Source organism: Haemaphysalis longicornis, unplaced genomic scaffold (assembly GCF_048455015.1).
Source record: "Haemaphysalis longicornis isolate Haplotype H1 unplaced genomic scaffold, Haemaphysalis longicornis Haplotype H1 scaffold_8, whole genome shotgun sequence".
NCBI classification, from domain to species: Eukaryota; Metazoa; Arthropoda; class Arachnida; order Ixodida; family Ixodidae; genus Haemaphysalis; species Haemaphysalis longicornis.
In genome coordinates, this window is record NW_027526445.1 from 47901150 (window position 1) to 47913930 (window position 12781).

Consider the following 12781-nt stretch of genomic DNA (forward strand, 5'->3'; position numbering starts at 1 on the left):
GTCCCCACTCTGGGGGCGTGTTTTTCTTCGTTTCTTACGTATATTTAAAAAATGTTAACTTCCCTAACCGTAGTAAAAAAAATGAGCCTAACAACACCCCTATGCCTCCTGTGGCGTTCTAGACTGTCGACCTATCTTTCTATATATATATATATATATATATATATATATATATATATATATATATATATATATATATATATATATATATATATATATAAGTTAGGGGTGATTTGTGTGTCAGGCGGCTGTCCCCACACTCGGGCTCGGGAATAAGTGCGACGACGAGTGATTTCCGCCCGAAACAGCGTTCGTACACAACGCCTGTAAATGCCCCCATCCATCCCCCCTGGCGTCAAGCTGTTTCTGCTTCTCTTGTGCACAATCACCATCATCATGCGTGGTTTGTTCCTCTGCGGCCCGTTCACCTAACAAGGGGCTGTTCTGAATCCCTGCCTTTCAATATATCTACATGTAGGTGATAAATGTGAACAACACTGCGGTTAACTTATTTATTACTAATCAGTCCAGCAGTATCGGCAGTAGGTCCTGTCTTCTTCAGGGATTCTCTTACAATGAGTATCGACAGCACTTACTGCCTTCTTCAGGGGTTACCTTGTAATGAGCACTAATTGTAAGAGAAACCTAGGAGACAGTTGTTACGGGCGAAACTGTTGAACTAATTAGTAATAACTAAGTGAAGCGGAAATTTTATATTTTCACCTCAAGGTTCTTTCTGGAATATTTCCAAACTCATAAAAATAGACATACATACATACATACATACATACATACATACATACATACATACATACATACATACATACATACATACATACATACATACATACATACATACATACATACATACATGCATACATACATACATACATATATTGAACTCTCCGTTGGATTAACCTCGAGGAAGTATGTAAATTAACGGAAAGTTCGCTAAACTGAATATTCCCTTTAAAATATGCAATAGCATAGGGCACACAGCAGACATTCCTAAACGTGTGAAGTGCAATTCAATAAGTACATCAATATTATAAGAAGTGCAGAACACGGCATTGCAGTACATCTCATTTCGAAAATAATATCTATGGTTTTAAGTTGTACTGGTGCTGCTATAGCGTATACGCCATGGTGCTTCCCAGAAAGTATGCTTTGTGCACTCCCTCTTGCACACCAAACGCCAACCAAAACGCGGAATCCGCGGTACCCCTGGTTACCCGCTCCCGCACGGACGCTGTGCCACTGTGGCGCTGTAAGCACAAGCAATGCTGTGCTGCCGCAGTTCTTGTAATCCCCTTTTCCCTCTTGCCGAGTCGTGCTCCAAAGTGTATAAACTTCAGATAATTACCCGGAAATAACTTCCATCTTTTGCACCTGTTGGAAGCTGGGTGAGCATTAACCAGTAGGTGGGAACGAAAGAACTCAAAACTCAAAAGGAAGCTTAAAAAACGAATAGCAAACAAAAATGTAGATATACAAACATACGCCTCTCAACTCACAAGGAACGATTGAAACAGTATGTGCAACCAATCAATGGCGATATTCACCTGAAAAAAGTCTGATATTTAATTCAGTATTTGATACAACCGGGGAACTCCAAAACAGAGCTAAACAAGCATGTAGATATACTGGCCGCTAACTAACACAAGGTAGAGGACCTGCTAGCCGAACTAGCAAATTTCTATCTTCCCAAAAGAGACTTTTCGGTCTATGAAGACTACAACGGCAAGACAAGCAACACGCGCCACTTTAACACGCCAATTACCCGGGCAGAGCTTACTAAAGCCATTGCTGAAGAAAGAAAGCCTAAAGAAAGCCATTGCTGAAGCTAACGCACTCAGCTCCGGGACCAGATCAAATTGGAAACGGAATTCTTCGCAATCTAGACGAATCAGATTATGCGTATCTTCTGCAGGTGATGAATAAGGCTTGGGGAAGTGGAACGTTACCCCAGGAGTAAAAGGACGCTATAGTTACCTTCATCCCTAAGCCTGGAAAACCGATAGAGATTGGAAACCTCAGACCAATCTCTCTAACATCACGTCAAGGCAAGGTATTAGAACGCATCATCTTAAAACGGTTAGTACGATATTTAAACAAGAACAAGGAGTCATCGTTCCAGGTGATTGGCTCTAGGAAACATACTTCAACCCAAGACGCCCTCCTTCTGATCAAAGGAGACGTGATCAACAATCTAAGCGCAGCTCGAAATAACCCCTTCTGACCTGCCGATTTAGCCATAGCATTCAATAATGTCCCACATGACGGTATCCTTGAGGAGCTAGAAAAACCTGACAGCGGCGACCATTTCTACAACTACATAACACATTTTTTGAAAGGCTGCTCTGTATGCATTGTCCTTGGACCGCACACATCCGAAAATAAAAAGCACCTAAGCAGAGGTATAGGCCACAGGGATCGGTACTGCCACCCATGCTTTTTAACCCAGCGATGTGTGGGTCGCCTGAAAATTGGATAAATTTCCAGACATAAAGTACATCTCAGACGCAGATGGCATAACAGCGTGGATAACTATGGGTTCTTTGTGGTATATTGAAAGCACTCTACAAGCAGCACTTAATACAATCGAAGAGGAGGCTAAAAGAAAAGGGCTCCATTGCTCCCCTGCCAAATCAGAATTTCTACTCGTAACTAAGCACAACAAACGAAACCCCATAGTAAAAGTTATCTGACCTTAGGGTAAATTCACATTCCGCAAAGAACAAAAATTAATGTCTTGGTGCTTCGCATCCAGCAAGAAGGGATGTCTTATACAACTCAGCAACTTTTGAAGCAAAACAGTCAGATCATTCACCTGATGAAAATAATCACCAGCCATAATCCCGGATCGAAGAGGAAGAAAGCCCCGAGGCTAAGTGGTGTCTTGATAATTTCCAGGTTTAGATATCACCTTACGTACTTAAACCCATCCCAAGGAGAAAAAACATAAGCTAGAGGCGCTCATCGGAAGGCTACCTAAGTTCCCTTATAAGTACCAATCTCCACTAGCAAGCAGGCCCTATTCAGTGTTGTACACGTTCCTCTAAAATAGGAACGAAAGCTCGTTCCTGGTTAGTTCTCATTTTTTGAAACGAGTTCCCGTTACAAGTTCCTATATTGGGAAAGTAACGCGTTCCAGCTACACTTCGAACATTGTAACGTGTCGTTACATTAACATTACATTTGATTTTTTTTATCATCATGTGGTGTCAGATAATCCAGAGGCGAAATGAAGTGAGCACAATAACACTCATATCACACTACGTATATTATTCGAATACGTACACCGCCGGCAGCAGATTATCCGGAGATAAAAAGAATTCAACGGAAATCTACTACAGGAATTTTTTTCAGGGAGCACCGGACATATTCCAGACATTTTTAACTGCAACTGTGGTGCTCGTCTATTATAAGTGCAACACATATGGCGCTTCCCAATTTTGTCTACAAAGGTGCAGTCAGGATACTGCGCTGCAGATGGGCAAATAAAAAGTCACTCACATGCACGAACATAAATGTCTTACACAAGAAACCGCATCGACAGGAACAATACGTAGGTGTTTAATGAATGCTGATTCAACATTATAGCATTAGTGAAAAAAGAATGTCAAGAATATATATTCGCAACTTAGTAGAGTCATTTGTTCGAACTCAGCAAGAGTTGCATTTCGATGCTGGTGTCATGCAGGCTAACCCGTTTTTTTTTTGTCAACACTTTGTTGGCAATGTTGCAGAGCCGTACCACCAAAGCTCTTGTAAGTACTACCGTGCTGTACTTGAGGATAAATTGGTTCATTCCCTCAGGCTCAGCAAACTGCCTCCGCATACGCTCATAGGCATGTGCTAGCATACAACACGCACTGTCCACCGACAGTGGTTAATTATTTCGTGTATATTAAGTGAAGGGCACTTTATGGGCTGGCCTTGTCGTCTTAGCTCGCTAACGGTCGATGCGACTGCCGGATTCAGGCGGCGCGGTGAGATAACAGACCCAAGTAGAGCCTTCTACCAGCGTCAGGGAGTCACACTGAGGCTTATAACCACGCGGTTTAAATAGTCATAACCGCTCAAACCTCGTGAACCGCTGGCACTTGTCATACATCTCCCCGTTATTTAGCGCAAAGCTATCATGCACCAAGATTTTAAAAAAGAGCAATGGCGTTACTCGAAGAAAACCTAGTGCATAATGTTTGCAGTGCTGTGGAGAAGCGGGCTGTAAGTTTTTTTGTTAATGAGACCTAACTAATTGATAGAAATTAATTATCTAACTCGAGAATTACTGTCCCAATCACTGAAGTGTCAATGAGGCACTTGTAGGCACCCGCGAGGGGCATCTAACTGCGGTATTTTCAGAGACGAACTAATTGCGTACTCATTTATTCTGACTGCTAAAGAAAACCCGCGAAATATGAAAAATACCACGTGATGGCGCTTCCGCTCGCATTGTAAAGCAGCGTCCCCAAATAAACTGATTAAAAGCAACTGCTTCGCCTGTCACCCGCCCGAAGAGACAGCGCATCATCTTGATAATGGCATGCATGGAAGGCGCAGCAAGATTCGCGGGGCGAGTGTGCAGATGAGGCACAAACTCGGTCGCGATTTCTTCTTTCTTTTGTTTATTTCATTCTGGCTAACTCAGAGGCAGCCTGTATGGGAGGCATTGCTTTAGGATGCTCACGGAGGTGCCGTCACGTGGTATTTTTCATATTTCGCAGGTTTTCTTTATCAATCAGAATAAATGAGCACGGAATTAGTTCGTCGCTGAAAATACCGCAGTTGATGACTTTCGTGGGTGCCTCATTGACACTTTAGTGATTAGAACAGTACTTCTCGAGTGAGATAATTAGCACCTCCCCTCGCTCTACGCGTGTGTACATTGAGATGGCTAGCTATGTTGCGTCGTTTGGCACTCGTAGATAATCAAGTTCATTTGTGGACAAGGCTATGGAAGGAGCGCTGACGCAATCTCCGCCTAGCCTTGCGATTTCCGCAGCCTCCACAATTTCCATTGTCATGTGGTCACAATGACGCTGCATGATTTGGCATTCGTCAAATTTCGGAGTGCATTTTCCGGCAAGGGAATTGTTAGGAGGCTGTGGAAATCGCAAGGCTGGGCGAAGATTGTGTCAGTGCTCTTTCCATATCCCTGTCCACAAAGGAACTTGATTATCTACGACTGCCAAACGACGCAACATAGCTAGCCATCTCAATGTATACACACACGGGCTTAGTGCGAGGGAGGTGGTAATCATTTCGGGGTTTGTTTTGCATCTCATGTTTTCGACACAGTTGGTATAGATTGATTGATTGATTGATTGATTGATTGATTGATTGATTGATTGATTGATTGATTGATTGATTGATTGATTGATTGATTGATTGATTGATTGATTGATTGATTGATTGATTGTAGGGTGTAACGCGCCGACGCAACGCAGTCGATGAGGCGCGCCGTAGTGGAGGGCTCCGGATTAATTTTGACAACCCGGGGATCTTTAACGTGCGCCGAAATCTCGTACACACTGGCGTTTTTGCTTTTCGCCTCCATCAGAAAAGCGGCCGCCGCGGCTGTGAATCGAACCCGCGACCTCGTGCTCAGCAGCGCAACGCGCCACTGAGCCACCGCGGCGGGTGGTTGGTATAGATTACTTATCGGGTCTACTGTTTTATCGTAGGTGTGTGCATGCGTGTTTATAAAAATTCCCCGCATTTCCCCGAGGGGAAGAATGTGAAAGTGTGAATGCACGAGTTGAATTTGCGCGGTTCGGTAATGTTCGCGAAAGAGAGATCACACACACACACACAACTACAAAGAAAGAAAGATGCATTTATTCACAGACACCTATTTGTGTTGTCGTTGTACTTGATTGCTAGAGCGGATCTCAGCTTTGAAATTTCGTGTCAGTACTCCTTTAAGCGGGTGCATTAGCCCTTCTCACGCCCGATTCCTGGCCAATCCCCCACGTGGGTATGTGCCATGCACAGACACCTATTTGTGTTGTCGTTGTACTTGATTGCTAGAGCGGATCTCAGCTTTGAAATTTCGTGTCAGTACTCCTTTAAGCGGGTGCATTAGCCCTTCTCACGCCCGATTCCTGGCTAATCCCCCACGTGGGTATGTGCCATGTCAGCGGCCAGGCAGCGCGCACCCATCTCCCCCCGTTGCCAAGGAAGACGAGGAGATTCCTGGCCAATCCCCCACGTGGGTATGTGCCATGTCAGCGGCCAGGCAGCGCGCGCCCATCTCCCCCCGTTGCCAAGGAAGACGAGGAGCGCGCGCACCCGCAGCTGTTGCTATGCGGACGGCGGCGGAATGCGGACGGCGGCGGACGCTTCAGGCTCGCTTAAGAAGTGCATTCGCACTTAATATGACATATTCCTGTAATAAAAATTCAGTCAAGAGTCAGCGCTCGTCCTCTGTGCCTCAGCTTAAGTCTTTGTTTCTGTTGCGCTGTATTGTTTAGAAAAGTCGATTTGCCATAATATTCGCTATTCCAAAATTCGTTCAACTGAAACAAGTTTGCATTGAATTCCCAAGAAAACCACCAGGGATTTTCTGGGAGTTTGTTATTCTCAAAATTCGCTAAACCGATGTTCGTACAAATGAGAGTTTATTGTATACGTATATAAATAAATATATATCCTAATGGGGTTTATTTAAAAGGCCAGGGAACGGAGAATATCAAGCAAGGAAGGCGGTTCTTGCTCGAGCAGCCGAAGAAGCGGGGAAGCCAGAACTGATTGTGATCGCGCTTGGCACGCTGCACGCTTGATGCGTGGGGATTGTCCGGGTGCAACTTGGATTTCGGCCTGAGCTTATATCCCTTGACCTGGAGCTCCCTTCTTCATTAAAATCACTCCCTGGTGACAAGGAGCCCTGCTGGCGACTCAATGGCGAAGGCAAAGCGATGGGTTCGTGGCAGGGCTTCGAACGGTTGACATGGACGGTCTAGCGGCCACGATGACTGCGATAGTCAGGCAGCGTGAGCGGCTCGACGACGTAATTCACTGGTGGTGTGCGCTCTATGACGCGAATCGGGCCGTGATATTTGGCAAGGAACTTCGAAGACAGGGCAGGTGTTCTAATTGGTATCCATAACCAAACAAGAGAGCCAGTGGGGAAAGAGGCCGGAGATGGGCTTTTGGCGACTTTGTTCACTGGACATGAAGGAAAGAGCTGACTACATTCTTTAGCTTGTCGCGCTATCTTATGGAAGGGCTTGCTCTAAGAGCATCACCTGTATGGGAGGATGGTGCCCATAGTACTCGCGTCCATAAAGAAGGAAAAAGGGAGCGGTGGTGGTTTGCGTAGCGGTATTGTACGCGAAAGTAACGAGAAGAAGCACCACGTCCCATCCCCCCCCCCAGTTCCCCCCCCCCCCCCAATATGTCATTGTAGACAAAAATATAAAACAAAACAGCCTCCCTTAGTGCGTTTTGTTAAAACATGTACCCTAGAAATTCTATAAAAGCCACCAAACCGCGACTAGGCGCCAAAACCAGAGCAAACTGCAAGAAAAACTCCATCGAGCGGCCAGTAGCGTTGCGAGGGCGTCTGCTTTGAAGCGGCCAACAAAAATGGCGGCACCGCCGCCGAGTTCAAGGGCACGTGGCACAGTGGGTGAGGGGAAAGAAAAAAAAGGAGAGCGGAAAAAAAGGAGTTAGCAGTTGGCGCTACCTAGTAATTTAAGGGGCCTTATGAATGAATGAATGACATTTATTAAAATGGGGGAGGCCACATGGCCGTAGGTGGGGAAGGAAAAGAAGGGAGGAGAGGGGGAGGTGATCACTCAATCGTTAGAGATGACTCGTTGGAGATTAGATGATCAGTGATTTCTTTGGGAGGGGGAGTGTAGACCCCATCTCACACTACCCCTGCCAGGCCACTCTTAATGAAAAACACACCTAGAGCATGCAGAAAATTTGGGTCTTCGTACGGGGGATCATCAGGGGACGAGTTGGGGGCAGAGCACTGAGCAAAGAAGATGCGAAAGCTACACAATGCCAAGTGAGGTGCTTGAGGTCTGAAAAGACATTCTGCTGGTAATGGGGACAGTACGGATAGGCTGAAGAGTCCAAATGCAACCATTTCCGCAGTGTGGAGGGTGTAAGGGCCGCATTAGCGAGTGTCTTATTAACAAAGATTTCTGCGGAACGGGGTAGAGTGGGGACACCATGCAGGTAGCCCTGCGGAGTCTTCTCAGCGAGCCGCTTTCTGCGAGAATATTTAGCATGATCCAGTTGGAGGCGCGGATGTAGACCTGGATCAGGTGCAAGATCGGGAGCAATCAAGGGAGGTGTAGGCTGAAGGCTATCCCGCGCTGCATTATGAGCAGCGTGATTGCCGTCCCCCTGGGTCACATACCCCGGAATCCAGGCTACGCGGACTTGCGTTCCGTTTCGGGCCAGTAGGTTAACCATGGCCTGGATGGGTGAACGGTAGGGTGATCAGAGTAAGCCCTATTGAATTCTCTGATGGCGGCGTGGGAATCAGTGAGGAGGCGGACCCTGGGTGGTGGCGGTGCACGAGCCATGTAGGTCATTTTATCCAGGGCTCCTAGGAGACCATGGAGCTCGGCTTGGAGAGGTGACGGGGCGATGGTAGCGATAGTAGTGGCGCTGCTAAGATCAGGGCGTTCTTCGCAGTGCCAAGCCAAACCGTTAGAGTTGTCTTGTCGGCTGGTGACTGTAAATATGTCCACCTCGTTTGGTAGCCTCTGTGCCATGCATCGGCGGAGAGCGCGCAGACGTGGAACGACGCTAGCTCGAGGGATAGCCGACCGTTGCGAAGAAACCACGGTATTTCAAGGGGGTGGGGGAGGAGAGGGCATGGGTCCGATTGGGTGCGTTTGAGAGTCCCATGCAGTAATAGCAGCACCCTGGATAGTGAGCGTGCGCCGGAGTTGATGGTGTTTCCGGGTCTCTTCAAGAATTTCTGGCAGGGGAGGCAGAGGAGCAGCTTTCTCTAAGGCGCATATCCTAGTGTGCCGTGGGAGGCCTGTGATCGTCCGCAGGGACGCACGAATTCCACAGTAGTATTAACTCTAACTTATCCACTAAAGCTTAGTGGCGCCGCCATGCGCCCAAACTTTCAATGCAGGGACTTTATAAAATATTTGCAAAAGGCAGAATATTTGCAACTAAGTGTAACTGACACATCCCGACATCATTTGTGTTACATATTACAGTCAAACCCGACTAAAACTAACCCGGATAGAGCGAATTATGTTATATATCGAACAAAATAAATCAGTTACGTAAATACACGCGAAACATATTCCTTATAACCAACTTCACATCTGATATTTTGAACTCGGCGTGCCTAGAATGGCCGCCAAAATGCGTGGTCTCGGAGCGGCGATTCAGATGTTGATTGGCCGCGACCACTGAGCAAAGGCCGCGACTGAGACATTGCGCCTCGTATGGAGTGTCATGAAGCCCATGGAGGATGACGCCCGACACTTTCCGTAACTGTTTCCGACACGCGGAACTCACGATGGAACCCGCCCCGGACCAAGACGGCAGCTCGCCAACCTTCCCGATGCTGTGCCGAAAGGAGTGTCCTTCGAAGATTTCCTGAGTGTCGACGACGACGTTGCCGTCACTGTAAGTCCCTCGGACGCGGACACCGTCAGCAGCACCGACATAATGCTGCTGAACAGCACCGAGGAGACAGAGGATGTCGCAAGTGAAAGCCGTCCGACGCTTAATGAAGTGCTTTCGGCAGTCGATGTCCACTGCCAATATTTCTTCGATATTGAAGGACACGGACTCGAACTGGTGTAAACAATGTCTCGTGTAAAGAATGCTGTACGTACTAGCTGACACTTCCAAAACGAAAGGGAAAACAAAAATCATCGCTTTTTGTGTATCGATTGTTTTGTGTATGGTAATGACATGCTTTATTTTGTTCGTTTCTGCATGCGGGAATGGCGTGGGGATTCCCGCGTATTGCGAGCTCGTAACAATAAAATCGTTATAGGCAGGTTCGGCTACATCAAACTATCGGATATGTAGAACTAATCGTGGCGCATATATTGCACTTTGCTAAACCGGGTTTGACTGTAGTTGAATTTTTGCAGTTTTCGGCTTGAACATGCAGCTTGAACCGCTTGAGCCAACAAATGTTGGCTTGAACAGAGTATTCTTTACGATAAGACTGCGTCTGCTGCAACCCGGGGCTTCCGAGCCGATTCCCCCCGAACTGGCTGCTGCGCCCCAGGGAAGTGACGTACGTCAACAAAAAAGTTGCGTAATTGCATGAAACTGTGGTTATTGCAATAGTATTGCATATATAGTTTTGCTGTGACAAACTTATATTGATGATGATGATGATTAGTGGCTTTCCCTTTGAATCGGGGCGTCGGTTGTCAGCAACCGACTTGTCTGTTTTATAACGTTTACTTGCCCTACTCCCAGCTAACCTATAGATTTGCTTCCTCCCTCCCACCTCTCCCTCTTTTCTGTTTTAAACTCATCGCCCCCACCCCCCCCCCTTTTTTTCTCCCCTCGCTGTTCTAAATTCTCATCCGCATGATTACTTAGCCTGCGTACCCATCCCTTCCCTACTTTTCCTCCACCACCACTCCAGTCGCCTCTTCGTCACCTCTATGGCCTTGAAGTTGAGGTTCCCCCTCGCCCCAAATCCCAAAGCCTCCGCCAGCGTCGTTTCCCCCTCACCCCGCGGTGGCCGTATCTCTGTGCAGCTCCTGACAATATGGTCTATAGTTTCCCGATCACTGCCGCAGCATGCACACGTTTCATCCTGCTGCCTGTAGCTACCCGTGTATGCCCGGGTTCTCAGGCACCCTGCCCGTGCCTCGAAGAGCAACGCACTGCCTCTCGTATTGCCATAGAATCCCTCCTTCTTAATTTCCCGTTTCTCTGCCCTATAAGTCTCCAGGGTTTTTTTTCGCTTCCATTCTCAGTGCCCACTTCGTCGTCTCTGCTGCCTTTACCTACTTTTTAACTGTTGTGTACACCCCGCTTTCCCCTACTGACTTTCCGTACCGCTTGGTCAGCTGTCTGGTCCTCCGTCTCCACCGCGTGTCCACGCTCCTCAAATACAGGTACTTAAACACCCTCGTGGCCCATTTTTCGTCCTCCATGTCACGAAGTCGCTCCTCAAACTTTATCTTGCTCTGCGCCTCCCTCACCTCGAAAGATGACCAGCCCATATCCCCTTGTACCGCTTCGTTTGTAGTTTTACTGTGGGCCCCTAGGGCCAATCTACCTACCGCCCTCTGATTTACTTCCAGGCCCGCTTGGGTCTCTGGCTTCATGCACAGAACCGAATTAGCGAAAGTTAATCCTGGTACCATGACTTCTTTCCAGACTCCCCTTACCACCTCGTATTTGCTGTATCCCCAGAGGGCTCTATGCTTCATTATAGCCGCGTTCCGTCTTCCTTTCGTCTCAAGGTGAGCCTCATGCGCCTGCGTGTAATCTTCGCTGTTGTTCAGCCATACTCCTGAATATTTATACTCTTTCACCAATGGTATTTCTACTTGCTGCACTGATACTGTTTTGTGCTCCTCGCCGTCATTAAAGACCATGATCCCCGATTTTTCTCTGCTAAAGGATAGCCCTAGGTGCGTCGCTTCTTCACCGCATATATCCACCAAGCCCTGCATTCTTATCCGGTTCTCCGCCATCAACAATATGTCGTCTGCATACATTAGTGCCGAACCCGTTGTTCCACCACCTGCCCGTTTTTCATGTAGGATAAGTCGAACCCCAGCGTGCTGACTTCTAGCTTCCTCTCTAACCCCGCCATGTAGATCATGAACAGCAGCGGAGAGAGAGGACATCCTTGTTTCAAACCCTTATAGGTGTACCCTCCACTATCCCTTTCATCCACACATGTTCTTTACAGTCTTCTTTCACTCTGTTCCAATTAGTCCCCTGCCGTACCAGCATACCTACTCCTCCGCCTTTTCTCAATCCAGCCGTCCTGTTACAACCTTCCCATACATACTCTCCGATTACCGGAGGTTCCTCCAAGTCCCGTAGGTGCATCTCGGTCACAGCGTATACCTGGATATCTTCCTCTTCTAGCTGCTTAGTAATCTCCATCCACTTCTCTCTTTTCCTGCCACCCTGCATGTTTGTGTACGCGATCTTCAGTTTCCCCCCTCTCTTCTTTACACGCCGTCATCGCCCCTTTCGTTTGCCTGCACCGATCTGCACCGACCCCGCTATCTCCTTTTGCTCCTTGCATTTGTCTACGCCATCTTCGAAAAGGCCTGTGGGCCCCTTAAAGCCACAGTTCGCGCCGCGTGTCGTCTTCCGATGGCTGCTCCCACCTGCCCGTTGAAATGCACTCCGTCACGCTGGAACGCCCTTTTCCGGCCCATCCATTGGACATCCCTGTTGATGTCTACGACAGCGAAACTCAGCTCCTTGCCCAGCTCACGTATGTCTCGGTTTACCGCTACAACTTCCCTTTCCACATGCACCCCTCTCTCAAATATATCTGGTACTGTGCTCACGACGACCTGCACATGTGGGCACAGCGCCCAAAGTTCTTTCACCCCCTTTTCTAGCTGCTTGCGCACTGCCGCGCCCCTTCCCAAAAGTTTAGTGGCGCCGCCAAGCGTCCAAATTTTCAATACATTTCATTATATGCCTGTGAGTTCCGCCTTTCAGAAGTCTCTTGTTGCGCTTTCGTTCGTAAATAGAATCAGAGAATGTAGCATCGACAAAATAAGAATATAATATAACTAATATTTCTGTGAAGACTTTTCAATGACTTTTTACCGACTTT